This window comes from Aythya ferina (genome assembly GCF_964211825.1).
Source record: "Aythya ferina genome assembly, chromosome: 3".
In the NCBI taxonomy this organism is placed as follows: Eukaryota; Metazoa; Chordata; class Aves; order Anseriformes; family Anatidae; genus Aythya; species Aythya ferina.
This window is the reverse complement of record NC_140298.1, coordinates 3,877,639-3,905,248: the sequence shown is the minus strand read 5'-3', so window position 1 is coordinate 3,905,248 and position 27,610 is coordinate 3,877,639. Positions and strand designations below refer to the sequence as shown.

At 47.6% G+C, this 27,610-nt stretch overlaps 1 long non-coding RNA gene across 1 annotated transcript in view; it reads left to right on the top strand.

The window, feature by feature from the left end:
• The window catches only part of LOC311434342, a 155,472-nt gene that overhangs the window by 1,213 nt on the left and 126,649 nt on the right, over positions 1 to 27,610 (top strand). Inside the window, exons 2-7 of the long non-coding RNA XR_014691414.1 lie at positions 786 to 1,084; positions 1,775 to 1,872; positions 8,938 to 9,049; positions 10,095 to 10,212; positions 12,044 to 13,398; positions 27,075 to 27,256. This is a non-coding gene — a long non-coding RNA (uncharacterized lncRNA). The remainder of the gene's footprint in view (positions 1 to 785; positions 1,085 to 1,774; positions 1,873 to 8,937; positions 9,050 to 10,094; positions 10,213 to 12,043; positions 13,399 to 27,074; positions 27,257 to 27,610) is intronic.

Below are 27,610 nucleotides of genomic sequence, written 5' to 3'. Positions count from 1 at the left end.
GTAGAAGGGCCAGAGAATAGAGATTCAGTTAGTGGGAGGCCAGAAAGTGGAATGCCAAGCCAGTGTGGGGCTGAGAGAGTGTGAAGTCCATAGAGTGCGAGGCCAAGAAAGTGCAAGCCCAAACAGTGGGATGCCAAAGACTGGAAACCAATATTTGGAGGCCCAGAGAGTGGAAGGGTGAGACAGTGGGAGTCTGATATTTGGAGGCTGAGAGGGAAGCCAAGAGGCTAGGAGACAGAATAGGAGTTGAGGATTAGATGTTGAGTGAGCAAGAGGTGCAAGGAGTAAATGAGGAGGCAGGAGTCTGAGAGGGCAGGATGCTAGGAGAGCGGGAAACCCAGTGTGTGGGAGGCTCAGAGGGGAAGTCTCAGAGTGGGAGACATGAAGAATGGGAGTCCCAGAGACTGGAAAGCCCTGTGAATAGGAGACCCAGACTGTAGAGGCCCAGAGAGTTGAGGATGATAGTGTGGGAGCCTGAACTTGGGAGGCCAAGTCAGTGGGCGGCCCAGAGAATGGAGTTTCAGAGTGGAAGACTTAGAGTGGCAGTCTCAGTGTCTGGGAAGCCAAGTGATTTGGAGGCCAACTGAGTGGCAGGCCCAAAAAGTAGAGGCCCAGTGAATAGAAAGCCCAGAGAGGGGAGGCTCAGCGAGTGGGAAATCCCAAATGAGAGGTCCAAGGCGTGCCAGGAGCAGTGAATTGGAGGCCCAGGGAACTGAAGGTTAGAGAGTGGAAGGCGCAGCGGGTGAAAGCCCATTAAGGGGAAGCCTCATAGTGTTTGTTTCCAGCAAGTGCAGGTCCAGTGAGTGCAGACCAAGGGAGCTGGTGGCTGAGAGTGGGAAGGTGAAGGAGTGGAAGGCCAAGGAGTGGATGCACAGAGAATGGGGGACTCGGTGCATGGCGGCTGAGAGCAGGACATGAGAGTATGAAGGCCAGGGAGTGCCAGACCCAGCCTGTGGAGGCCTCTGGACTGGGAGGTTCAGAGCGTGGAAGCCTGTAGAAGGCAGGAGGCCCAGAAATGGGTGTTACGGAGAGGACAGGCCCAGGGAGCAGCTCAAAGAGCATTTTTAGCAACATTTTCCTGAAGGTAAGTGTCGTAGCTTCTGAGGATACTGGAATCTGTTCCTCTAGGTGTGCTCTTCCTGTTTTCTTCCTAAATACCAAATTTCCTGTTATTTCCCTTAAATGCCCACTGGCAGTCACGTGTATTATGTCCCATTAGACACAGAAGTGCTGTGCTGTGTGAAAAACGACGATAAATGGTGTGAGTAGGACCAGCTGTGGGGACTCGCACACAGGCCGAGCATTTTCTTTTGGGTGCTGGTTTCACCCCATCCCACAGGCTGGTGCCAGAGGATTTGGGCAACAGAGGAGACGGAGAATCAGCCCCAGTGCCCAGTTGGCCTAGAAGGCCCCAAAGCCCGGATTGTGCCTGATCATGCAGCAGCCAAGATTAATTATAAGGATTTCTACAACCCACCCACGGAGATAAATGCAGAGAAGCCAGTTTGGTAACTGCCCTCAGTCCCCCTGCACTTCTGGATCATTGCAGGGCCTGGGTGAAGTTGTGAGAGGAATTATTCCCTGGCCAGGGCGGAGCCGGGGGGGAGCATCAGGCAGGGCCATGGTGAGGGAGGTGAGCTGGAAAGGGAGCAGGGAGGCTGTCAGAGGCGAAGCAGGTGAGATAACGATGTTATAAATAACACAGGGTTGGTTTGCCTCCCTCTTTTTGAGTGCTTTTGAAACCCATGGCTTTTTTTTTTTTTTTTTTTTACAGCTTCCCTGGTGGAAGAAAGAAGGGGGCGGCCATTTCAGCGGGTGCCCTTCAGCTGCGTGCGGCAGGGTGAGGGTGGCCGAGGGAGCCATCGCCCGGAGGTGAGGCGCTCATGTTTGGATGTGGTGACCCACAATGTTTGCAGGTTGGTGTGGGACGTGCATTGCTCTGCCATCCAAGAAACTGTGCTGTAAACACAGAAAGACGGGATGGGGCAGGAGTGGAGATGCAGTTTGAAGTCGATCTGCACTTTACTGGCTGTGGGTAAGGATAGGGAGAAAAGCAGCATTGGCACCTGTTAGTGGCCATTAAAAACTCCCATGTTCTGCTAATCTGTGCTCGTAAAAAGGCCATCTGCTAATGCTCAAAGGTCATTAACTTACCAGCCCTGTTTACTCCTCCCTCATTGGCTGGGCCAAGCCTTTCTGAGAAAAGAGGGCTTAAATGGTTATTATGGTGGCGCCTGCGAGCGCTGCTGTATAGTTAAGGGTCTGTCAGTATTTTCATTAGAAACCCAGACTTTCAGGGCTTTTTAAACTTGGCCATTAAAGCATGTGCTTCTTGCTGCCTGCTCAGGCTCTGGTGTAGTGTGGCAGGTTTCAGGGACAGAAAGAGTTGTAGGCGCTTCTTAAATTTTATTTTTATTTTTGCTTTTAGAAATCAGACTGGCTTCCGCTTAAATTTGGAGAATTGAGAAGTTCAGAAAGATTTGGTCTGGGATGCTTTGGCAGCGCTTCTTTAACTCAGTTGTGGCTGTGCTTTGGGAAGTGAAGTTCTATATTAGATTTGTTGATGAATAAACTGTTTATTGCTTTTATATTTTCATGACAAGAAGTAAATCATAGAAAGAAAAAAACAGAAATTATAAGACTGTGTGTAGCTCCAAGGGGTATTTTTCTTCTTGTGAACAGCACAGTGATGTGCATTTTGCCCTGTAGACTTGTTCACACCCTGTTATGGCACTGGGGATTACATCAGTGTTCTGACCATCCAAGACATCGCCTTCTTCATGTGTTTCTTTCTGAGTCTCCTCTTTCATCTTTCTCATCTGATAAGAACCAAAAATAGCTATTTTAATAATGAATTTAGCAGCTGAGATTTGTACATCCCCTTGCAGTGTCATTGTGGAAGTCTTGTTCACCCTCCCTGTGCAATGCATTGGGTTTGCAACTTAAAGTGAGGCCTCTTTGGGGTGAAACTGGCATTTCTTTCTTTGGGCCATTAAAAATCTGGAGTTTCAGCAAGCAGGGAAGTTGGGAAATAATGTTAAAATAAAAATTGATCAACTGCTTATACATGTACTTGAAAGTGAACCAACTTCTGATATGTATTATTAGAGGTGCAAGGTTGTGCTGGGTGCTGCTGTTGGGGTTTCAAGAATCAGCAGGGTGGTCTCCCCCTGTATGTCTCTGCGCTGAGGAAATCCTTATGTACAAGAAAATGCAACCACCTGAAATCTCTGCACAAGAGACACAACATCGAACTTCAAAACACAGATGCAAAATTACGTATCTGTGAGGGTCCACCCACTCTTCTCTTGCTCTGTCCACATGAGATGGTGTCCCCAGACAGACAGCATTTGTGGGCTGCGTGGTCAAGGTGGGTTGGGGAAGAAGCTGAGGCCTGAACTGCGATGTGCCTTGATTTCATAGGTTTTAGTTAAACCTTTAAGGTTACATTAACATAGTTTTCTTGCGGTTAAATGGAACAATCTAAAACTTTGATAATTCTTTTTTCCTTCTGAGACTTCCCTGTGGTAAAATGGGATATAGCTGCTCAAGTTTTTATCCTTCATTTGTGATAATGACAGTGGCTGTCTCATAAAAACCTGCCTTTTATCTTCTCCAATTAGCTGAGTAGCTGCGCTCTCGTGCTGCAAAGTCCACTGCAGCCCCTTGCCAAGCGTGGTCAGAACTCCCTCCCCACAGCTCCACAGGACGAGTCTGTCCACAGCACCCACCTGCAAATCTCCGCTCCTGTTGCCATCAGTTAAATCTTTTGCTTTCTGCATACCATAAAGAAGAAGCCTGGGTCAATAGATAATGAAAGCAGCCAGGACTCTCACAGTTCAGTCTCTGCTGGCTTTTATTTGAAAGGGAGCTTCTGTCACATTTAATTTTTGAATAACTTTGTTTAATGCATTCAGGCTTTCCCTTGTGGGTTTCATGGGGGTGGGAGGGTGGTGTGGGGGTGTTCATCCAGGATTTAGGCAAAGTTCATGCTGATGTCTGTGATTCACTTGTTCTTCAGATTGTTTTTATTTCTGTTTCGACTGAGCTCTGAGGCCAGCCAGGGACGGGATGCTGTTGTGCTGGCCACTGGGTATGAAGAAGGAATATAGGCTGCCTTGGAGACCTAAGAGTCATAAAAGAGCATGCAGAAATGTGGAGGGAACCACAATCTCGATTTTCAAAAACAGCCTTTCCAAACTGTGATGTTGAAGTTCAAAATAAAATAAATCCAAAGGTCTCCTTAAGTCAGCAGAGGCAGTTTTGCCAGAACCCTCTTCTCACCAGTCAGTCCTTCTTAAACCTATAACAACCCAACAGGTAGTTAAAATAGTCCCAACTAATTGTAACCAGGACTGCTGGCTTCTTCTGAGCTATTGTTCTGATTATGCACCACAGCCAAAAGCTTCAGGAGGTATATAGACAAAGTGGTTAGTGTAAGAACTCAAAACAAGAACAACTACAGGCCTGTTTTTTTATTAAACTGCTATAAAAGCAGGCCCTGGGTCTCTGCTGCAGATGTGTCACAGTCCTCTGCTCCAGTGCTTCCCATCAAACTATTTTTAACCTTATTAAACAGCGGAGACAGTCTCTGGCTGCTGCTGGTGGAGCTCACCCGCCTCTCGTTATAAATTTTCTTCGGTTTATATCTTTATCTCTGAAGTGCAAGTCTGTGACATGGTAGAGCTCAGCTGAACATAATCCCTGTACAGATCTGGGTTGCTATAAAAGAGGTTGAGGCTGGTGGTAGGTCTCCAAGTGGAGCAGACGAGAAGAAGTTGTTGCCTCCTTGGCATTTACATGCGATTGGCCTTCAGTTTGATCTTCTAAAAATGTTTCTGAAATTGAGCTTTACCTTTTTACTCATAGGCCGTGCAAGCAACCCTCCTTTTAACCAGTTTGTAGCCTTGGTCCCTGGCATGATCTGGGCCTGCCCACTGTCAAGTTGCTCGTTGCCAGAGGTTTCACTGCAAAGGTTTGTCCACCTGGTACGTGCAGAACAGTTTGACCTGTCAAAACCAAGCATTATTTACCATATTATAAAGGAGACAACAATTGGGAGCGATCAGGGGAGGACAGTGACTGAAGGGATACCTCTGATCCACAGCTTGGGACGTGACTTTTTCTGACCCAGAGAAGTGAGTACTGCAGTTGGGTGGAAAGCCTCGGTGGGATGGCCACCGCAGCCCCACGAGGGCTGTGGGTGAGATGGAGGTGGTTGCCCAAAGCAGCTCGACTCAGAGCTTGTTTGGGTGGCTTTGCACGGGGCAGGCAGACCCAGGGAATTAAGATGATGTCTGCCATGGGCCAGGTCATCAGTTGGTATAGCTCAGCATTGCTCCACTGACTCCTGAACTACAGCGGGTGTAATCGTTCGGGGTGCTTTGTTCAGACTTCCTGGAAACACATAGGTATGATGTGATTTGTGCCACTTCACACCACTGGTATCTTCCCAAACAGAAAATGTTAGATCCTTTTTGCTTTTTTTTTTGATAAAGGCTGTTGTGTCAGTGTAAGCAAGTCAAGCCAATTGCCTCTTGGACAAGAGATTTTGGGGGGAATTTTATTGAGGTAGACACTGTAAGGTAATTTGAAAGGGAGCGGTGCAGTGAGCAGCCATCTACATCTCTGAAGTGGTGGGAAATGCCTGGGTATGTCCCATTTTTCCTTCCTTCTATTCTTCTGTTTGAACCAAGTACTAAAAAAGGTGTTTCATATTTTTGCAGTAGTCAGTACTTAAAATATTTTTGTTCCTTCTAGGTACTGACACAATCTGCTTTGGTAGTACACAGGAAAGCAAACAAGCAAAGAAACAGAAAGCACAGGCAATTCCTTGGATGTCATGTTTCACTGAGGCTATAAAAGGAACTAGGCAGCAATTTGTTGGGATTCTTTCTCAGCACACAGCCAAATTGATGGCGAGTTTTAGAGCTGGAAAAAAAAAATTACCAAGGGAAAGGCGAGGGGTTTTACTTTGCAGATATACTTCTGTTTTACTGTATTTATTTATTTGTTTATCTCTTGCTTAGGAGTATTGGGTAGGCCTGCTCCATGGGATTAAATCATATCCCAAACCTTCCTGGCTTTGTGACAGTACAAACATTATTGGATTTAGTTCCCGTCTGCTTATCCACCTCCTTTCTTCCAAGATCCCCATTATTACAATAATACCCACAAAACTCCTGCTCTGAGATCAGAGGGTTTTTCAAGTGCCAAGGCAATCAGCAGAACATACCTGTTCCTTTTAATCTCCGTTAATTCCATCGTGGGGGACTATCCCAATGAACGATCATGTCTCCAAAAATTCTTCCTCTGTAATAACACTTGAATTTTAGCTCACAGTTTTCATGAAACTGTCTCTGATATGAAAAAGATATACTGGAACCTTCTTATGCCATCAATAAAATAAGTTTGGGGTGAAAAATTATCGTACGGAATAAAATAGAATAACAAAAATCCATCATTATCTATGTTTCAGAAAAGGATTGTGTTTTGTTTAGCATTGTAGTTAGAAATGATGTATGACTACATCATAAAACACTTATATTAAAAAGATCTTCTCACCCTGAATTCAAAATATATATTGTACTCTCTTATCATCCAGTCATTTTAGAGTGAAAGTTAAAAATGCCCATCCTGTGGTAGTAGTCGCTGGTATTATATCTTATAGCTGATATATTCTTCTAATACTTTTACTTAAAAGGCCTATTACTCAGCGCTCGTGAGCGTAGACATTTATTTTGTTATTGAAAATGGTAATGCTCTGGATAGTATTTTTGTATTTAGATCAGCATTTACACTTCATCTGTGGGCTGCTGAAGGTCAGCCCAGCTTGGTCTCCAGCCTCCGTGCCATGGAGAGCAGTCACAAGGCCTTTTCTCTTCATGGCTTCTTCCCCAGCACCCTGGAAACTGCCCTGAGGCTGTGGGGTGCTTGGCTGCTGGTGTTTTGAGATGTTGGTGCTCTGATTTTTCAGGCGCCCCTGCACCTTCCAGTGGTATTTAGATACAGAGGACAAAAGCACACGGTATTCTTCTAGCGTTTTATGACATATTATAGCATTTTGTAACAGTTTTGCCTGGGTCTTGGTAGACCTAGGCATGCATAGGGAATTTGGGGCATGTCTGAATACTTCACTGGTGAAGGGAGCAATGCCCTTCGTGGGGTTAGAGGCAGCAGAGAAAGGGAATTTCCTTTATTTTTGCTTTGCAAACGCCAAGATGTGGTCTAAGCTTTCTGCTGCTTGCGCATATGTGGAAAACCAGCAGTAGTGCAAGAAACTGAGTATGGGGAGAACAAAGGGTGCCACATGCTGTGGTTCAAAATTTTGGAGGCTGGAGCTATCCAGGTGTTTTCCACATAAGTCCCCGTATCGGGAGCAGACAATCTGATAACAAGCAGGACTTTTCAGCATCCTGGTTTGATGTTCTGGAGGTGCAGTTCCTCCTGCATGACGTATGAATGTGGGTTTACAGGAGAGAGCCCAGCCCTAGGGGAAAAACACGGGGTTTGAAACGCCTCAGTGCTGAAAGCTGCCTGTCAGATGGAGGGAGAGGAGAAGGCAGGTGGGCTCCTTGGTGCTTGTGCTCCTGAAAGAGCCTGGATCCGTGCAGAACATGAGCATCTCTGAGCTCTCAAGGATTCCCGAGGGTGGGATAAAACCCTTTCTCACACATTTGATAGGAATTTTGGTCTCGGGAGGAGCTTCGTTGAAGTGGTAGGAGAGTGTTTGGCGTTGGTTCTCCTTTAGGATTGGGCAAGGTCAGGCCAGTCACTTTTGTAGGAAAGCAAATGCCAGCAGAGGAGGGAAGTTATCAAAGAAACTAACCTGAATGCTCCTCTCTGGCCTGCAGAACAATTTACTGGAGGGGCAGTTAAATGGCACAGATTAAGCTCATTAATGGTTCAGATATTTGCTTGGTTTACACAATGCTGTCCGGCAAATTATATTGATGCTTGACAGAATTATTGTCATTATTTATTTTGCTGTAAGCCTGATTTATAGATATTTGTGGCTTTTGTAAGGCTAAACATAAGAAACATTAATAGCTTTACTAATTATATCACTGCTTTAGAGATATAAATAGTGATAAAAATGCCAAGTAAAGTGAGCTAGTAAAACATTTTAAAGAGAATTTTAAAGTGAGTTACTGATTGATGATCCCTTGGGTGAGTCTTAACTTCTGCCTGTGAGAGCGGGGCTTCCCGCGGGGTACCAGTGCCTTTTACCTCCTCCGGCTCTTCTGGGAGAGGCCAGGAGGAGCAGCGGCTGTGCTGAGCACATGATTCTTACATCAGGTGGCAGAATCCGAAGGAATTGAAATCCTATAACAGCGCAAACTGAGGCTGAATTTATTACGGAAGGACAGGGTTTCTTCCCCTTCACCTGGTCCTCAGCCCTTCCTGACTTCTCGACGTGCTGAAATCGCAGCCTCCAGAGCAGGAGCTGTCTCCTGCCCACTGACAGGCACGGGCAGGCCCTGGCACAGTGCAGCTCCAGGAAATTCAGGGTCCTACCAGCACTAGGAATTATAACTTTGTAGATGTTGGAGTCTTTAATTGGCACGACTCGCTCTGTCCGGGGCTATGCACAAATTAAAGGCACGTTTTTTACACAGCTGTCAAATAAAAAATCTGTTTTCCGAACTATTGATCCTGGTTTTGCTGCGAGCACCCTTTTGGGGGAGGGGGGGTGATAATGAGTGAGAAAAGAGTTAATAAATGTTCAGTTGTTACCGTGAGCATGACTGGGAATCCATCAGGGGTGTAAGTGGGCCCTGGACGATGACCCAGGGCTGTCTGAGCACAACCAGTGCCCCCGTGAGCAAACTGGCAGGGCCCTGGGAGCCGGGCATTCAGGGACAGCGCACGGTCTGTGCTTTTCTCTGATATTTGGTACTGTAAAGCTCTGCGGGTTTCATTTTTCTCCGAGTGTAGGAATGACCTGGAAGGAGCTCCCCTGCAGCTGGCGGGAAGACTCGAGGTCTCTGGTGGCCTGGCGAGCGGCAGCGCTGTCACGGAGTGAACTGCCACGGGAAATTTCTCCCAGGTGGGGACAAAGAAATGATCTGCTTTCCTTTGCCTGTGATTTCCTATTAATTGGTCTTCCTAAGGCGGCTGTGAGTAGCGTGTTGTGGAGGTGGGTGTCCCTAGGAAGAAAGCTGAAAGGGACCAGCTCTTCTGTGGCAAATCTCACCGCTGCCCGATGGGAGGAGCACGAGGGTGGTGGGGTACGGGCGAAGCTTTAGTGCCTCGCTGATGGGGGATGTCATCCTGAACCCCCTGCAATCCACCGCATTTGGGCCGCTTCCTCCCAGTCAGAACAGGCCAAGCAACTGGTTGCATGGCTTGGAGTCCTCACTGGGAAACTGGGGTGGTGCTGGGGCTGGCAGGGCACCATGGAGCGCCCCGATGCTCACCCAGCCCACACGAGCAGCTTGGCTGCACAAAGCAGCCGGTGACCCTCGTAGGAACAGCCTTCGGTGGAAGATTTCTGGAGTTTCTTTCTAGTCATGCTGTAAATATCAGAGGGGCTGTTTCCCCTTTGATCCCAAACTAGAGATGAAAGGAACAATTCACACACATTTTTGAACCATAAAAAAACATGTGTCTTGACATTGGTTCCAGAAACAGGCCATGATGTAGGATATTCTTATTCTCTTCTGAAACATTTGCACTCTGTCTACTCACCATGTCATAAAGCTGTGCCATAGCCTTAGAAAATAACCCCACAGCACAGTTTTTAAATATAATTCTCAAAACGTGGACAAAAAGAAGAGTCTGCTTGCTGTAGGTTGGCAGAGGTTTATAGTCAACATTAAAACTCAAAGTCAAATCACTGTACACTGCTCACTTATTTCCATATTCTCTAATATACTCCATAGTACAGAGTTTTAGTGTATTTAGGAGGTCAGGATATTTAGGCTTTTTATGGGCTCTGAGTTAGAAGAAGAAAAGGCTTGGTGTGGAAAAGGCTTGGAAAAAGATGAGCTAAACATGCTGTTGGTGCGTGGTCCTACTGTGGGTGGGTTTCAGGTCGAAACCTAGTCATTGGAAAATTAAACCCTTGCATTTTACTGCCTCTTCCTTCTCAGAAGCATAAAAATACTTGGGCCTGCACTGGTTTCTTTTCCTCTTCATGCATTGGAGCCTGTATCAACGGGTTGGTCAATGGAGGGCAGTGGGTGACTGAAGGCAGCAATGCCCCTCAAGGTGAGAGGCCTTCCGATTTCTTCTCCGGTATCTTTATGCAAAAACTTGACTCAGAGACAAATTAGATTATTGGAGAAGCTGACATCTCCCCCAGAGCCTTGTCTACCATCCTAAAAAAGACACACACCAGTTGGAGGGTACACCCCAGTTTCGCGTTGTGCTGCGTGCCTGCTGTTTTAAAGGTGGTGTCAGATCGGGGGAGAGAAACAGAGACAGAAAAAAGGGAGAGAAGTTCTTCAGCGGTGGTGTCTTGGTTTGGTTGAAGCCTCTTATCCAGGTAAAATCAGAAATTGTTTGCTTTCTGTTGATCGTTGAAAGCAATTATGAAAAAACAGGGGACAAGATGGGTTGCCAAGAAATACCTGTCCTGAAGCTTCAGAAGGTTCATAACCTGCACTGACAAAGAACACAGCCCCCTCTAATTACCTTGCACCAGTAGGGATCAAGGTTCAGCAGTTGAGTGAGATTGCCAGGACCAGTCAAATAATGTTGATATTTTTACCTCCATGTTTTTTCGGGAAAAGGGGATGTTGCATCTTTTAATTAAATGTTATATGAATACATTTCAGATAGACCCAAACACAGGGCAACTGTGTTTCAGAAATGCCGTTTCTACATTTAAAATGTATTTGAAATGTAATTTAAGAAAAAAGATAATGGAAAAAAAAACCACACACTAAAATAACTCGAAACAAGCCAGAATATAGTAGCTCATCATTACACTAATATATCAAACAATATGAGCTTAGCTTAATTATCCCCTTTGAGAGTTGAGAAAACTAAGCACAACCTTCAATTTACAGCTGTTTGGTGCCGGGAACCTGAATTATTATTTAAGAAGAAGGGAAAAAAAAAAGTTTATTTATTGTGACCTACACTCAGTTTTTATTCATCATGGAAAATCTGTATATTCACAAATGAGGGCTATTCATCTGCAGACTGCAGCATTCTTCAGCTGTCCGGGGCTGCATCAGCCGCACTTCTTCAGCTTTTGTGTTCATCTCGAAGCCTCTTCATCCAAATTGTTCATCATCTTGATGGCGGAGCTTTATCTTGCTCTAGTGCAGCTGCATTCCCCTTATCCAAAGTGCTGAGAGATACAAGGGAGAGGGAGAGAGGGAGAGAGGGAGGCAGAATAGAAAAGAGAAAAAGGAATGGCCAGTGCTCATATGAGGATAATTTGTAGTTTCTCAATAATAAAAAAAAAAAAAAAGGAGGACAGGCTAATTACTGGCTTAACTAGGGCAGCCTGTGGATCCTCATGTCAAAAGGACTAGCGTAATTATTTGCCATCAAAGCACATTCATATTGTGGTACAAAAGAAGGGCCTTTCGCAAATGGATCTCACTAATAAACAGGGCTGAGAGGAGCATTATGTGTCTCCCTGGATGCAAGCGCATTAACACAGTGACATGGAGCATAACTCTCAGCCTGGAGAGAGGGAGAGAGGAGGGGGGGGGGAGCATGATAATTATCCCCCTCCCCAGCCTTCCTCTCCTGTTCCTTTGTGTCGGGCTAGCAAGCTGAACGCGACCCGCTGGAAGGCCCAAGGCAGGCTATTAGTGACCTCTGAGCATTGACAAGGTGGCTACACTCTTAAAAGCCTGGCTCTCCATGTCAGGAGGGTCGCCGGAGCCCGCGAGAGGAGCTTTAAATGGTCCAGCAAACACTTCAACCTTAAAGACACCTGGAAGGTCGTGACCAATTTAATGTAGATGAATCTGGCATAAAGAGGGCTCTTTTGAATCCACAGACAAAAGTTTTTTTTCTTTTCTTCTTCTTTTTTTTTTTTTTTTTTTTTTTTTCTCCTTTCCACGTTGTTTTTTCACAGATCTTAGCATAAGAGATAGCAGAGAAAGACTTGGTTCTGGAGACCACTCCTGCACTCGCCGAGCAGATGTGGTGCCAGGCCTTCGAGGCGGCGGGTTTTCATTAGGACAAGTAAACAGGCTTGGGAAGAAAGAGGAGGAACAAGTCTGCATCTTCAAGCGATGTCTGCACCCACCAGTGTACCAACGCGTTCCAAACTCCTGCGAGCGCATGTAGATGTGTCCGTGGGTTATACACGAAGAGATTTTTGCTTTCCTTTTGATAAGGCCCCGGCTCCACAGGGCTGTTTGCTGTGCCCCCATCCTCGCCTGCCACCCACCAAGTGTGTCGGCGGGCAGCTCCTGCCAGCAGACACCGGGCAGGCTGGCGATTAAACATCTTCACAGTTCAGCTCGGGAGAGCTGCTGGGGAGTGCTAGGCGTGGTGGTGGTTTTGTTTGCTTGCCATGTTTTCCTGTGCAACCTCAGCACCCGGGCGTGCTGAGTGCCAGCAGGTTTTCCCAAGGAAATCCCTTCTGCCCCACGGCACCTGCAGCGGCTCAGCCCCTCCGAAAACACCCTTGTGGTGGGGAAGGGGTGGGCTGCATGAGGGGAGGCTGCGTGAGCCAGCACTGCTGGGAGGAGGCAGCAGGGTGGCTGGAGGAGGTGGCAGCAGTGGGGCTTTTGGGGGGACATTTCTGGTGGGAGAGGTGGGCAGGGGGCACAGCTTGGAGCCGTGGGGTCCCTGGGGACCCTGAGATGGTGGAAGTGAGCTGCCCACCTCTGACGTTCTGCTCTGGATGAACTTACAGATTTTCAGTGGTGCTTTTTTTTTGGGAATGCCTACTTTTTTTTTTTTCATTTTTAATTTTTTTAGAGCACCTACTGTGAGTTCAGCATGCATTCAGTGCTCATGTTGCAACTTGTGTTCAAAAGTCATCTGGTTCTGCATGGGTTATGTGCTATAAAATCGCTTTGCTAGTCACTGAAATGTAAATTGGGATTGCTCTTTCTCGTGACATCCTTTCCCAACATGGCAAAACACAGTTCACAACCAGAAGGAAGAACGGTGTTGGTACGAGCAGGGACCACGGAGCACATGGTGACATAAATCCGTGCGTACAGCCACATGCGACTGGGATAAAAGGATTTTTAAGACCAACTCATATGTGGCAAGGAGCTGAAAACAAAGTTATTTCCTTTCCAGCACTCCTCTGGGTCACATCCAGGTCACGCTCCAGAGAGGAGCCTCGCCGCAGCGTAGCACTCGGGGACATCGTTGCCCGTGGCACCCCGACCAGCAGCGCGAGCCCAGGGCTGCACGTCCCTGCTAGCATCGCCCTCCCCAGGAACAGCTCACCAGGACGGTACTTTTAGGGTGAGAGTTGCAAAACTGACAACCTCGTGCACTTGATCATGGGTCAGGCGTGAAAAATCACGAGATGGGTTTAAAATTTGCGAAGTTAAGGTAATGGTAGACGTTTTGTTTTCCGGTTTTGTTTGGTTTTTGTTTTTAATCCTCACTTGGTACCTTTAGAAAGGAATTGGATTTGGAATTGTCCATACTGGGCATTGCAATCAAGAAGAGCAGCAAAAATGGGCTTGAGGGTGAAAAAAGTAATTCAGGAGGAGACTCTGCAGTGCAAATCACAAAAACCTGATGCAACTCATACTAAAATAGCAAACGCTGGCAACCTGAGAGTGCAGTTAAACGTATCCAGGCAGGGCTCTGGAGCTGGGCAGCATTCCTAGGAAATGGTCAATGTGTGTGACCTAAAACACCAAATATTCACCCATCTGGGAGCTGTACCCCACAAAACATGAAGCACTGGAGGGAAGGAGACCCACTGGGGCTGAAGCCACTTACAGTCCCCTGGACATTTCCTTGCCTCTTTAGCCCTACAATTCCTTTTGCCCGTATTTCCCCGGATTTTAGAGAATTCCACATACTCTCTTTCAGCTTTAGTATACGTAAAATTGTAGGCAGGGACTTAATGGCAGAACTGGATCCACCGATGTGTAGGTATACTGAACATAATGAATTTCACCTTAAAATAACTACCTCTATAAATGGGATTGGAGAAGTCAGCTTTACAAACTTGGGAGATGGGGGAGGGAGGTGAATTTGCCCTTTTTTGGGTGTTTTTAAATTAATCCCAGTGAACTTTCCTGGCTTAGTTGCATCCAGCCATGCCACAGACCCAGTGCTGATACTAGCAATAAAAACATTATTATTAATGTTGTTACATCAAATTAAAGAAAGTTAGAGTTAGCATTTGTAAAAATATGTAAATAAAAGTCCTGTGTTGATGGTGACTTTTTGTGCCATTAGCTGGTGCTTTTGCAGTGTTTTATACACTTGCATGGTGTTTATGAACCTGGCTCTGCATTTCTAGTGTTGCCAGGAATAATCGGAGACAAATATAACAGTTGCAGAGCTTTTTTCCTGATGAAATTGTATTGCTGCTTCTAAATCCAGAGCTGGCCTCCAGCAAGGGACTGTCCTCCTACAGCAGGAGTGTGCCGTTTGAACTTTGCTATCGTCTAATGCTTTCAAGGTTGCTTGTCTAAAGTGACTTAATTTGTACTGCAGAACTAGCCTTGGACCCTCAAACGCTCCAAAAGCCACAGTGAGCCAGGGCAGCAGGGCTATTACTAATTTTTTATTAAAATCCCTTAGGCACACACAGAAGGCCCAAAAGCAGCTTTAATAATAGACAACATACAGCACATTTTTCTTGTATTGCCATGTAATCAAATCTAAAGCTTCTGTTCACTTTCTTTGTTTTACCTAGAGGACCAGCTTCCAATTTAGTTGTGGCCTGCCCTAAACTGATTTTTCATTGTAATTAATGCCTACTTTGGCCTCAGCCACTTACACAACTTTCCATTAGAGGTTTGCAGCCATCCGCAGAGTATTTTGCCGAGTTACCCTCCCGATCCTGCTACAGTTGCAATTTTTGTTAAACTGTTTTTTTTATTATTATTTTGCAAGGAATGTTTAAATTACGCAGCCAAATAGGTTTCTTTTCCCTTTTATTTTTTCTCTCCTTTCTCCCCCCCCCGCTCCCTCTCTTCCCCCTGCCTGCTGCACCTATTAAAGTGGTTGGGCAGGAGTCCAACTGGAAGGAAAGCCTTTAAGTGATTTCAGAAAGGGCTAGTGGAACTTATTTAGGCCCGGGGTCTGCTGTGGTTAATTTTCAGTCTGTGTTTTGTGCTGTCCATTTCCTCTGAAATACTACCTGGGGTTTAAGGTTCCTCAGCACAGGATGTTAATAGGCCTCTGCAAACATTCAAAAGGCAGCTTTCCCACCACTAACCTTAAAAAGATTGTGGCACCGGGCCCAGGGTCAGATTGAATAGATGAAAAAGTATATGCTGTGCTTTTGCTTGCTCCTTGGACCTTTCCCTGTTGGCTTGCCTGACATTTTCAGTGACTTTTCTTAGTACCTTATTTTCAGCGTGCTTCCTAGAAAATTCTGCTTATTACCTTCCCCTGTCCCCCCTAACAGCATCGCTAAATCAGGAAGAACAACAATTTGTAATTACAGTTTGCTGACTTCTCGGACTCTTCCCTTTCAGCCCTCAGGTGCTGCTTTCTCGTGGCCCCGACCCACCAGCCGAGCCCCTCCGCGTGCGATCCCTATGGCACCGCCGCTGGCACCGGGCCTGGGGCACGCTCTGCAGATCCGGGGAGAACATCCTCACGGTGAGGCAGAAGCAAAGAGCTAATAACCAATTATGTGTGCCTCTGCCTCTCAGGCTTTCCTCTCCAGCATGAGAAATGCAGCCGCAGGGTTACATGTGCAGGCCTCTGGGCACTGGGATCGCACCTTTGCAGCGTTTGGGTTTGGGCACCGAACTTCTCACCCTGCTGGTGGCAGCCTCAAAAGGGACCGAGGGCTGTCGGCTCCGTGTGCACACTCCTTACACAGTGTAAAGCACGTGCACTCACATACATCTCACCTGTGCCTGACAAATTGGGCAAAGCCAGCGCCAAAAGGTGCCCGGTGTCCTCCAGTCTGCAGTGCAAAATTAGTGATTCTGCCATTTTAAGGTGTGTGTGATGGCCTCTCAGCCAAGGGACCGGTTGTTCTGGCCCGTTGTGTAGGTGCAGCTCCTGGCAGGAGATGCCTTTAACTTAAGGGCTCACCAGGGTGCAATAGTTGGATCTCTAAAAATGTGTCCTGTTAGACTTCCTTGGGCTGAGGAAGAGAGGTGGACGAGATACCCAGGATCACACGGGTCTGCCCTTTACCGTCACTGTGTCAGGAAGAGTAAGAAGGAAGAGTAAGGAACAGGGGTTTTTTTTCTTTTTTTTTTTTTTTTTTTTCTGTAGAATACCGTGGTAGTTCTTCCACAGCTGATAGGGGAACCAACCAAGTGTTCAAGAAGACTGCCCAGACGTTCCAGATGTGCCGGTGATGGGCCACAAGTCATCCTGAGCAATGGGTTTAAACCCTGACCCATGCCAGCTGCCCTTGTCCCATTTACCTCTGACTCCTTTGCAAGCTCTGTCCTTCCGCCACCTCTGTAAACCAGACGTCTTCCTGGTGAAGGCAGCAACTTGAGAGGGCTTTTGGATAGCCTGTGGGGTATCACACCCGAGGTACTGCTTCGTTGTCCTCTGGCTCTGTTACCCCTCCCAGAGGCCTCCCCCTTGCCGAAGCAGCTCGTGGATGTGCACGGTGCCGTTCTTTAGGTGTAAGGCTGTGGCGCTGAGGCTGATCCCAGGGCTGCTTTCTCCAGGAGCGACCTGCAACACCACGCCTGCTCTGCAGGGACAGCAGCAGGGGCTGGACCTGTGCCTGAGCGAGCACCCCCGCAGAGCGGCACCTGATATTGGTCTAAACACATTTGTGTATTTCTCCCTGACATTTGCTCTGTTAAAAGGTCAGTGCTCGGCGGTGGAGATGAGAACAGTCTTCCTCATTATCACATATTACTCGGGATTGCCATTTCTGGCTCCACAGCTTCCAGTGATTTCTGCAGCCGCGTGTGGGACGGGCTGACACGGTGTGCCGGACTGGGGGCCCTGCCCCGAACCATGCTGCTGGTGCTCAGGGAGAGAAACAACGACGGGGGGATTTGGGGGAAAACCCAGTGAATTTTGCACCGCAATAAGTTCCACGCTTGTAGGGATGCCGGGGGGTGGGAAGCTAGGGGGAATATGCTGACAGGACAAAATTTAGAAATGCAAACCTGCAGAAAGAGAGGGCTGTTCTGCAAAAAGGTTGCTCGCAGAGGCAAAACCCCAGGCTGAACTTCAGTCGGTGTTCCTGCTCCGAGGATGATGCTGCGGCCTCTGAATGCCAAGGGGCAGGACTGGGAGGGAAAGGGGGACAATGGCCAAGTTTTCTTGTTAAGCTAAGGTCTTGATGAGGGGGAGATACAGGTGTGTGTGCCGGTGCAGCTGGGTTGGCTTTTGGGGCGAGTGCACTATGTGGAGGTGTTTTCTCTCTGGTTTTCCCTCCAACCACCCCATACAACCTGATGGGCATATTAACACACCAAAGGGACTGAGGTGATGCGGTGTCATTCCTGTTTGCCTTTATTTGGTTAACCTACAAGTGGGCACGTGCTTGGTGGCTGGCTGACCCGCCTGGGAGGTGGCTGAGCGCCGTGCCGGTGCTCCCCTGCGCCCCACGTGCGGTGTGGCTGGCCACTGGCTGACTTCCCCATTTTTCTGCTGACGGTAAGCGTGCTGTGAGGTGGCCACTCAATGGTGGCCTTGGGAGAAGAGAAGAGATGATAAACTGCTGATTTTGTAATGGAAGATTTTGGGGAGAGGAAGGACCTTACTTACTTTGGCCTCAGATATGGGTGAGACCTGGGGAGCCCTTCTGCAAAAACAAAGTCAGGAGAACAAATACCGCACGGCTTAGTTTTAACGGAGAACTTTTTTTTTTTTCTTTTTTCTTTTTTTTTTTTTTTTTCCAATAGCAGCCATAAAGAAAATATACTTTGGAAGCAAAATATTTTTTTCACATTCTTCCCCTTGGTTCTCGTCCTTAATGTGGTGGTGGCGGCAGACCTCAGAGCTGCGCTCGGGGAAGGCCAGGCCCCTGCTGATCCCTGCTCTCTGGCTGTGCAGCTATTAGAGGTCGCAGCGCAGTTCCTACCTGAGCTCTGGTGCCAGGCTTTGGACAGGGCAGCTTCCAAAGGTATGGACATTCAGAAGAGCTGAAGAAATACGAGTAAAGTTACTTTGCCAGTCAAGCTGCAAACGAACGTTTTGGAGCCTGGCGTAGGGGTTAGACTCTGCCAGCTGCAAAGTCACTGGGTCAGCAAGTGTTTCTCCACGAGCAGTACGCCTCTCTGCTCGGCTCCCTGCTGCAGGTGGGGTCCCACGAGGGATGTGCCACCACTGGAGCAGGGTTAGGCTGCAGGAAAACCTGAGCAGGGAAATATTTCACATGGTTTCCTCGCCCTTGCATTTTTGCCTTGCAGAAAGCATTACTGGGCCTGATGTTTGAAGACACTTAGCAAATCCCTTCCTGCAAGTATTTGTAGGTGCTTTGAATACAATGCCTTGTGCCAGTTTTTACATTAATCAGTCAGGCAATAGCAATGTTTTGAATTCTTTGCTATTGAGGCTGTGACTGAAGACAGTTGCGGTGTAACAAGATGAGGATGACCTCTTTTTATCTCTTCTCCTGCCTTGCTGCTATAGAAAGTTAGTGCTGGCTTAAACCCTGGTTGCCATTAATGAAAAATTCCACTATTTTTATTAAATTTCAGAATCACCTCGGCAAGCATGAAAAACAATGATATTGGATTTCTTTTTAAAATTAACAATGTATGTAACACAGCACAAAAAGCTGACATTTACTTAGTGCCTGGAAGCAAAGAGACCGGGAGGCAGGCGGCGAACGGCGGCGCTTCTCTGCTCCGTCCTGCCCGTGCGGTTAGGAGGCGTGGGGCGAGGTGGCTCGGGGTGGATTGCACAGTTAGGATAAACGCCAAGACACACCACCACTATTGCTACCTTTTGCCAGTAGAAGAACTTCAGAGCTCGCAGGGAAAAAAAAAAGATTTATTTTAGCAGCTGGCCTGGATGTCTGCCAAAAGGAGAGGGAGCTCAGCAGCGAAGCTGAGGATCTTGGTTCAAGGGTGCAGGAGATACGAGCTGGGGCTCCGATCACCAGCTCCCATCTGTGCCATGGTCAGGACAGGCAGGGACCTTAAACCCCATTCAGGTTTCAAAGGGACATTTGCCACCCAAGCCATGCAAGGGGTGGGGATGCTGCACGGGGGTCACCGAGCAAGGAGCCCCCTGGCGAGGCAGCAGGGGAACCCCCAGGAGATGTGACTCTAATTTGACTTAGTATTTTTAATGCATGTCTATTTATGATATAAAAGTACGGCATCAGGATCTTTTTCCGAGGTTCCTTTGAAATTCCCTCTAGGAAGTGTCTGCTGCAATCAGCAAGATCCATGATAAACGCAGGGGATAGCTTGATGCCTGCCTGCAGACCATGGAGAGGGGGGTGTCTGGCAGAGAGCAGCCTTTCTGAGGCTGGGAGTGTTACTTGATTAACAGTCTGGGGCAACCTGGGAATGAGTTGGCTCCTTCAGCGAGTCCGCAGATGAGGGAGAATGTATTCTTGTCGGGCAGCATCACCACTGCCTTCCTAATTCATTCCTCCCCACACCATCCAGTGTGCATAGCTACGGGATTATTGACCGATTTCTGTTCTCGATGAGTCCCACAACAGAGAAGGCATTCCTGTACAAGGCAGAAATAAAGCAGGGCTGCGTTACTCGTCGTGATGTTGAGAATGGCTGGCGTGGCATTCTCATTCCCATTTGGACCCGGTCCCCACCTTGCCCTGTGGTTCAGGGGATGATCTGTTGTGCTGAGCGAATGCAGGACCAGAGACGTGTGCCAGGGTCTCCCTCTGTCCTCGTGGCCCTTTGCTGTGGGGGCCTCTACGACACAGACACTGCTCAGGGCAGATGGGGGTGAGGCTGCAGCTCACATCTACAAACCAGCAGGTGGGACAGGCCCTTGTGCTTCGGCTTGTGATTGATTGGCCTGGGCAAGGCATCCCACCTGCAAACAGCCCGACGCTGAGCGGTCAAGGGAGACTGCAGGAAGCTCACGCGAAGGTCTGTGCACGACCGAGACATCAGCGACACGCGTCTCCTGCTCCTGGCACCAGACTGATGGTAAATATACGTGCTTCCCTTCCACCCCAGCTCCCCAGGTACCAATCAGCAGTAGGATTTCACCGTATCACGTGTCAGGGTTAAATTCCTGCCTTACAACGAGTGCTTCTGCAAAGGTACTGCAGGTTTCTCCTCTTACCTGCCTTGGCTGCTTCCAGTCGTGGTTCAGTTCGCTCCCTGGTTTGAGCTGCGTGTGCCAAGCACAACACAAAGATGTCACGGTGGGCGCGGGACTTCCTCCTGCCCACAGCTGAAGCTGCAGCTGCCTCCCTGAGATCCTGAAACTGTACGTACCCTTCAGGCATCTCCGTCACCGCTGCGGCCCCTCCTGTGCAGGGCTGTCTGATGCTGCTTCAGGTGCTCACAAATTTGTTCAGGACTCTGTGGCTAGATGGAATCACATAACTTCCCCGGCTAGGGCTGTTATTCCTGTGTTGAGAGACCTCTCCTGGCCTCCAACAGTTGAAGTCAAACCATTGAAGAATGATTTTACTAACATAAAAGGCTACATAAGAGATGGCTGCATTATTTTGAGGCTTTTTTTTTTTTTTTTTTTTTTTTTTTTTTTTAATCTGCTGCTCCTTTTCATTTCTAAACTGTCTCTGAGAAATTCTCAATTTATTTTTTTTTTCCCATTATGAGCTATCTACCCTAAATTGAGTATCCAGCCCTTGTGCTTGGCGGACTTCTTGAAGCATGGAATAATTTGGTGATGAATTGTTGTCTGGAAATAGTTCCTGTAAGGAGAAGAATCAATAATCCTAATGTTTTATCGTGTGAAGTGATCAGCTCCGTGGTCAGCCAGAAAGGGCCCAAGCGCAGGCAGAATGGTCCTGGTTCTTTGGGAGGAATTCTCTTCGTCATCCCAGAAATCACATCTTCTGCTAAGAGAGGCCAGGTGTTAGACCAGACAGAGTTATACAAGGGGTATCAGCTCGGTGGGATCCTCTCTCCTCCATCATTATGAAATCCAGGCAAGGAATGCTGTCTGTAGGATCAGACTTTCTTTTACGTTCCTGGCTGGCTGTAGGAGACCACACAAAATGCCCGGCGATACTCTGGTGGCTCTGCTCAACAGCTGCACTGATTTTGCAGGGTTTCCATGAGATACAAGGGCATGGTCCCACGTAACTGAAGGGAAACAACTGGTGAATTAGGTCAGAAGTCAGGGAAGAACTTAGCTCTGAGCGTAGCTCTGAGTGCGGTGCTATTTTACACATGTAACTGTGTTTGGTCTTATCTCCAGCAAAGCATTTTGAGGTATCCACATAAAGGATGCTGCACAGGTATCTTTGGTGGGCCGACTGGCTGTGATCAGCAGCTTGGTGCTACCGACAGCCACAGAGCAGCTGCCCGATCTCCTCGTGCTGTGCCGCCCTAGCAAGAAGTAAGAAGTGCACATTTTTGAAAGGCTTTTACTCTTTGAAGGAAGAGAAAAAGATATAATAGCTTTTTTTTAAATGTCATGTAATTTATTCTGACAAACAGATGTATTTTGTTGTTGCCATTATCATTTGATGAAATACTTTAAAGCTGGTCCAAGGTGGTGCATTTTCAAATATAATATATACAGTACATCTAGCAGTTAACAAAATTTGGATGTGAAGCATAGAATGGTCATTATTTTTACTGAAAAAAAATAAAGGCACTAATTACTTACAGACAAGATACTTAGCACAAACAGATAAGCTTCAAAATGAAAAATTCTCGGTTTATGATAATTATGTTCTCTGCTTTGTTTTCAGAGACTGATAATTTGAGGCTTTAAAATCACCAGGAAGCCATTAATTGGAATTCTTCAATAAAAAATAAATTACATAGAAGTTCATGATGAGTTGTAAAAGCACAGAGACTGTATTATGCAGTGAGCGACATTGCTCTACTATTTATAGACATGCACAGCTATGTCTAACAGCAAAACTGTAAAGAATTTGAGATGTGCAGATAGCAATTATTCACGGATCCCAGCGATCTGCAGATATTTCAAATAACTGCTTTTAGCAGATCAGCTATCCAATAAAAGCAGGGCTTTATTTCCAAGTGGCACCCTTCTAACATGTTGCTTCTTGTTTTTGACATCTCGTATGACATTGCTCTTGCAGAGACTATTCCAGTGAGAGCCCCCGTACCAGAGCAGACGCTCCACTCCGTGCGTGTGGCTGTCGACGGGAGCTGGGGGGATTGTCCTTGAGGAGGGTCACCGTGGGCCTCCTTCCTGTGCCAGGCACAGGTCCTGACCACAGGAAAGTGATTTCTTTCTTGTCCTCTTGTTCTCTGCTCTCCCTCTGTTCCCTGCTTTCACCTGGGACCAAACCCTTGGTTAGGACCAGGACCGGTACTGATGAAGCTGGCAGAGCAGGTTCAAGGTCTAAGGATCTGCTCAGGGGCACAAAGTTTCTCTTGGCTTCTGAAGGAGCTGGACTGGGACCGAGCCCTTGTTGGAGCTGTGCAACCTCTATGGGCTGCCAAGAGTTTCCAACCACCCCCTAAAATAGGACCACTGCTGTCCTTTTAAACACGTGCCAAAACAGTGGGGCAGAGCCACCAGATTTTGGCAGTTTTCTGTTGAAATCGAGGCCCAGAAGATTGTTAAAGCAGTGCAGTGCCTTGCTTTATTTAATTTTTCTCCTGCCATCTGCCCTTCTCTGGCAGGTGGATCAGTGCCATGAAGCGAGGGGTCTTTCCCCTTTTCTCAGTGAGAACCGACACGTCTTTGCCATTGCTCGGGATCTAGGCCTGAGACCTGAGACGTTAACGGGCCTCAGTTAATTGTCTGGCCTGGAGGGGTATAAAATACTGTTACATCCCAGCTCTGCTCTTTTCATGACCACTGACACCCTGGGCTCCTGCAAGGAGCTCTTTAGATAAAGCTAGTAATAAAAGTGATCGTAGGAATCCTTGACACATGCCATCTAGTAAAGGAAACAGAGCGAATTTCAGCTCATTCACCACTGAACTCAAGGGGATGCACAAAAGAGTGAAGTGGCCTTGGTAGAGCCTGGTCTAAAGTTACACTTCAGGAGGACGCAGGAAGTATTTCCCGAGGACCTGATCAAAGGCTCTCTCTTCAGTGCCAGCATAATGCCTTCCGACTGTGCAGGTAGCGTTCAAGGGCTTTGCACGGCTCGTGGGCGAGCACGGAACAAACATCACCAATCTAGGTGAGCTAATTCTCACAGCATCACCGGCTGCGGAGTAGCAAACCATTCTGTTTCATATTTTTCTGGCTAAAAATAATCCGAGGCATCGGACAGTGTGGTGGTTTTCTGGTTTTATTCTTCCCTCCTCCCGTGTGTCTAAATCCGAGTTAGTGTGATCAACAGGGAAGGCAGGACAATGCGAGTCCGGGGAGACAAGGATAATGTGAGACAATAGCAGCGAGTCTGCAGGGAGACTGCCACAGTGTCAAGACGAAATGACATAGTGTCAGGAGACAAAGCCATACAATAAAAATATTGGGTCTCTGCTGGCACTTGAGGAGTATCGTAATTCTTGGAGAATAAAACCGACCATACATCATCCGAAATCAATTGATAAGAGATCTCAGAGAGATTAAAAACTCTTCCCTCCCATTCATTAGTAAAGGTGGCTTCTGTCCAAAGCTGATTGTTGGTGTGGGCCAGCTGTGATAAATGTTCCCTTACTCACGGAAAAGAAACACTTCTTAATGAGCTATCATCTTGCGTACATTTTAATTTCCAAATTGCTGCGGTGGAAGTATGGGGTTCTCCAGGAGTGACAGCGCTGCGCAGAGGCGTGCTACCCTCTGCAATATTGCAGCGTATTTGTTTTGTGGGTTTGCAGAACTTTTTGCTGCCAAACCAATCCCATGACGTGACCTCTGCGTGGCGTTAGCATTGCAACAGTAAATTAACTTTTGTTTGGGTGCGTTAGGGTACTGCTTACCAGAAAGCATTCGGATGTGGTGGGTGTGAGGCACCTGCGGGTTAGGGACTTGTAATCGTGGTGACTGGGCACCCTCGGCTCCTGCTTACTAAGAGGCAGTCGCTGATGCTCAGCACCTCCACAGGGCTTTGAGGGAACAGCAATGCATCTTCCTCCTACATAGCTTTCTTGAACCCAGTCCTACATGACCGTGGCTGAGGGCTGGAGAAGGAGAAACGTAGCCTGTATTGATCTCCAGGTCAGCCTCACACCAGGGTAATTCCTGTCACAAAAGCTTTGAACCTAGGAAGCAGCTTGGAGCTGTGCTTCTGGCTCTTTCTTCCTCACCTCCTCCTCCTCCTCCTCCTGAGACCTCACGCACCCCGAGCAGGGGGTGTGCCCTGCCTTAATGTGTAGCAGGGCTCAGCTCAGCCCTTGTTCTCAGCGTGTGGCTCGGCGTAGGAAATGTCCTTCTCCAGTCCCCTCTGCTCCTCTGGGAGGGCAGAGCCCGGGCTGTCCCTTGCAGCAGCCGGAGAGCAGTGCGGAGGAGCTGACAAGGACACCCAAAGCCCATCTCTGCTTTCCTCCTGCATCCCTGAAGTTCGCAGCTCAGCTCCGAGCCAGCTCTTGGTCCTCGAAGTGTTCCGCACGTCCCGTCCTGTCACAAACCCCACGGCTCTCGCCGAGCATCGGTGACATTTCTCTCCTCTCTGAATTATTCCCAGCAGAGTGGCGCTTGGGCCAGTGACGCTGCTAAAGGTCGCTTGGTGGACCTCGGTGCTGTGTTTTGTGTCCTGAGCTTATTCGGCTTGTGACGGAGGCAGGACACACGTCCTGTCTGTGCCACGTCGCAGGCAGCCGAGCTCCGGTCCCCAGCACCTCCGAGGATTTGAGCATTTTTAGGAGGCGTTAGAAGAAATAAAGGAGTTCAGCACATTTTTTGGCGTGCCGGAATTTTCAAAGGATTTCTGAAATTTAATGAACTCATTTAATAGGCATAATTGTCTTGAGTACATGTGAGAAAACTTCTGAAATGGCAGAATTAGGCATGCTCCATTTTGTAGCCTTTCAATGACCTCCAGCAAACGTGTGACCCAGATATGAGAGCCTCCTGTCCACTTGCATAAACATGATGCTTTAAAAAGGCGGGGAAGGGGCGGGGGGGAGGAATAAAAGAATTGAACTCTTAATGGCACATGGGGAGAGACATACGGCAATTGCAAAACAAATTCAGGAGCACACAGAGAATTGCCTCGAGACTCTGCACTCCAACTCAGCTGCCTCCTGCCGGGGGGGGGGTTGATGGCCGTGGACCTTCAGTCAGAGCTGCTCGGGGTTTTGCTGGATGGTGGGAAGGGGACAGATCTCCTTCAGCCGTGTAGAAGTCTCTGCTTTAATGCCTCGGTGATGCCCGGACTGCTGTTACACAAGGTGTTCAGGACCACGTTGTGGCACAAGGAGATTTTATTCCCTGGCCTTGGTTGTGGATGGGTAGGGGCTGCCGAGGAAGAAGCAGGGGCAGTGTCAGATAGTGAGGAGGTGATATCTGCCCGTGGCCAGCCCTCCTGCCGCTTTTATACCTGCACGGCACGAGAGAAAAGACCCTACGTCAGGATAAGTCTAAAAATCCCATTAATTAGCATGCATTTTAATGCATCATTAACTCCCCATCACATGCCTGTCCTGCTCACTTGGCCAAGAGGAGATCTGTGGCCGGATGCCGGTCGCGGAGCCATGGCCAACGCTCGCCGAAGGAGGCAGGTAGCCCTTGGGTAGCGCAGGAGTGCCAGGGGCTCGAGCCCTGCCTGACAGGGCTCCGAATTAATACACATGCCTGGGAGAAGAGGACGAGGTCCTGTGCCAGCACACGTGGGGTACCGCCGCTGCTGCCGGCCCCGTGCAGCACAGGCTGCGGCTCGCCGCTTCCCTTTGCTACCAGTCGGCTTTAATTAAAAGCAGGAACTAGCAAAGTGTTGCTGGGATTTAAAAATTATGTGTCATTAGTTATTAACCGCTACAAATTAGGTAGAAGTTGTTTCAAGGAGAGCAATTTCCACGTTCGGGGCTGTTAAAACTAGCTGGCATGGGGTGTTGCACAACTTTCCAAAGCGCGGGCAGGCAGCTTTCTCAGAAGAGCGCTTTTTGGCCACTTCTTGGGTTGTACACATGACCAGGATTTAGCATTGTTCATACTTGCTTGCAGCAATGATACTTTTACGTCTGTGAAAACTCATATTTCATTTTAACAATAATTCACAGACAGGAAAAAACATGTCCTTTTTTTTTTTTTTTTTTTTTTTTTTTTCTTTCCACTGAGCCAAACACTGAAGCAAAATATTGGGCCAAATTATGCTCTGATTTTGCAACTTCAAAATCTGCCTTTGCAAGTTAGTGCTGAATTTAGTTCTTTTCCCTCAGGCATTTTTCCATGCAATAAAAATTTCCCTTTTTTTTTTTTTTTTTTTCTTTTTTTTTCTTTTTTTTCTCTCCCTCCCCTGACATTTGGGGAAAATGAAACTCAAAGGAGGGAACAAAGTCAGCTGCTAGATTACAATTATCTGTAGTGTTGGCGCTGTAGAAGAGAACCATGCGGGATGCTCACCTTGAGTATCTTGCTCGGAAATCTGCATTGTCACCGTGTCCCTAAGGCTGCTGATACGGATGAGGCCTTTAGAGATGCAGTAGCCAGTAATTAAAAAAACATCCAAGCGAACAAAAAAGCAATCAAAACACAACAACAACAAAAAAGAATAAAAACAAACACACACACACAAAAAGAAAATAACTTTGAGATGTTAACACTTTTGTTCAGCAGTTGAAAGAGGGAAAGTGGTGAGTTGGTCTGAAGAGTCTCCTCGTGCTGCTTCCACGGCCCTGCAGGGGAGAGGAGGAAAGTGAGGTGTTTATAGGTGTAAAACTGGGCAAATTCAACAAAGTTTTCGTGAGTGAGGCTAGAGAGCAGCATTCACAACATTTTGCTTGGCAATCTCTTTACAGGTGCTGGGACCTGCAGACCGGAGCGTGGTACACGCAGACAGGTTGCTGTGTGCAGGAGCACTGGAGATGCCAGGTGCTGTGCATAACTCGCCTTTTATCAGGCCAACAAATGTAGCATGCAAACCACGGTCGTTGGCACAAAAAAGAGGAAGAAAAAGGTCTCCAGCACCAGAGTTTTCACGGTAATCCAGTAAAAGCTACTCTAATATCTATCAGTGCTAGATTTCTTAAAGGCCAGGATGGTTGAAGGCCTTGTAGGCTGAGCCTACACATTTCTTCAGAGTGTGTATATGTATTTTTTTCCAGAAGTTAACTGATAAATTGGTTGTATGTGTGCATATGTTCTCTTGTGACTGCGAGACATAAAGTAGACAGCAAGGGAAGGCGAAGGCTCATTCTGTTGTACCACTGAGTACAGTAACGGAACAGAAATTAAAGATGCTGGGGGGAGGCGAGCAGCTGTGGCTGTACCCACACCAGTAACTTTTCACAAGGGTGAGTCGAAGCATCGGGGTGTCAGACCCCCGTCCCTGCCC